The 1,758-nt window shown below is 37.3% G+C and overlaps 1 long non-coding RNA gene across 1 annotated transcript; it reads left to right on the top strand.

The window, feature by feature from the left end:
• The first annotated feature begins 391 nt into the window (after positions 1–391).
• Positions 392–596, top strand: LOC109219900. The gene is made up of 2 exons (XR_002067005.1): positions 392–462; positions 564–596. It is a non-coding gene; the product is annotated as an uncharacterized LOC109219900 (long non-coding RNA).
• The last annotated feature ends 1,162 nt before the right edge of the window (positions 597–1,758 follow it).

The raw sequence follows: 1,758 nt of genomic DNA, 5'->3' as shown, positions 1-1,758 counted from the left end.
ATACCTAATAAAGCTATTTTTATTTGTATTCTTCATCAGATTTGATAGATATGAGTCAAGAAAGACCTTCAAAGCCCAAAAGAAAGACAAGCGCAACATACACAAAACCTGGAACAATGGCATCTTTGGCAAACCAAATAAGGACTTCGTTTAGCCAAAAGTATGTTGTTCCCGCTAGACAATCAAACAAAGAGCGGCCGAATATTATTGTAGAGAATCTGCCAGGAGCAGTAGCTCATGCACAAACTAGATCAACCACTTTTGCAAAACATGTTGCTCCTGCTAGACAATCAAACAAAGAGCCTCTGAATATCATTGAAGAGAATCTGCAAGTGCCACAATATTCAGAAGTAGCAGCCCATGTACAAACAAGATCAACAACTCCTACAACACAAGTAATAGAGGAACAAGTTCAGTTGGATTCTACAACTCTTGTTGAAGATGAACAATGTGAAGAACAAGGTAAGAACCTATAAACTTTATCTAAAAATATTTACATCGTATTTCAGTCATAAAAAATGTACCAACAATAGTGATTTGGTGGTTTTGTTTGGTTCGAATAGTTGAAGGCCCTTCTAATCAAACAAGAAAAAGAGGAAAAACAAAGATGAAAAGTGTACATGGACGACATGAGCGTAAATTGATTTTACTCAACAACTTAAATCAACCCGTCGGTCCTAGTGAAGCAGTTGTGACAGAGTTTGGAAGCTTCCTCGGCACATTGGCAAGGAATGCGACTCTATGTCCTCTTGATATTTTGGATTGGAGGAAGATGGATACAAAAGAGGATATATGGGAATATACCAAGGTCTGAACTTCTTAAGTTTTAATTTTTGATTGAAAATCTTTCATATTTTCTGCACTAACAGATTTGACACCAATTGTAGGAAAAATATGATATTCCTGAAGCTGCGAAAAAATATACTTTGGAATCAATTCAAGCTGCCTGGAGAAAGCGTAAGAGTAGATTGAAAAAAAATTACTTTGACCCCTATAAAAGTGAATGAAAACTCAAATAGCAAACATATACCCTGAAAGANATTGGAACTCTGAGAAACTCCAGGTATGTGACTTTTTACTTGTTCTTCCTCATCTTCTTGAACTACTTCTTAGCAGAATTATGGGCCTGCTCATCGTGTATCTTCAATATTTCATCGCGCACCTTCTGCACCTTCTTTTTCTTCTTCCCTGTTGCTGCCTTTGAAATTGGTGTATTGATCATTTGTGCATTGGTAGGAATGGTATTTTGCTCATCACAAGCCTCGTAATTGTCTAGTGAATCAGCTTTGTTCCCTTTCTCCTCCTCAACCTGATCTGCCCAGCTTTTGGATACATACTCGTCTTCATCTTCTTCGTATTTCTTGTCTGAATCATAAGCATATTCTCCTTCTTCATAACCAATCCTTTCCTTAGGCTTTTTTGTTGCTGAAGACATCATCTACAGTGTTTGTTGTTGGTGTGATAAGTGTATTGAGTTCCCTGATCGACCAGCAAGGTCATTAGATGGTATTTCATGATTGGAGGTATGTTTTTATTTTCATTCTTCTTCTTCTTCTTCTTTTTCTTTTTCTTTCTAAACGTCCAAAAAGCGCCGAAATGCCGACGAATTTTTTTTTTCAGAAAAATTCTGCCCCGTTTCTGCCCAGATTCTGCCCAATTGTTGTCTATGCCGTATTTATTTACCGTGAGTGCATTGAGAGGATTCAAATTCTCCAGTATTTTAGCTCCTACTGTCGTGAGGTTACCAGATACTGTAGT

Source organism: Nicotiana attenuata, unplaced genomic scaffold (genome assembly GCF_001879085.1).
Source record: "Nicotiana attenuata strain UT unplaced genomic scaffold, NIATTr2, whole genome shotgun sequence".
Classification (NCBI taxonomy): Eukaryota; Viridiplantae; Streptophyta; class Magnoliopsida; order Solanales; family Solanaceae; genus Nicotiana; species Nicotiana attenuata.
This window is presented reverse-complemented; position numbering and strand designations above follow the sequence as displayed.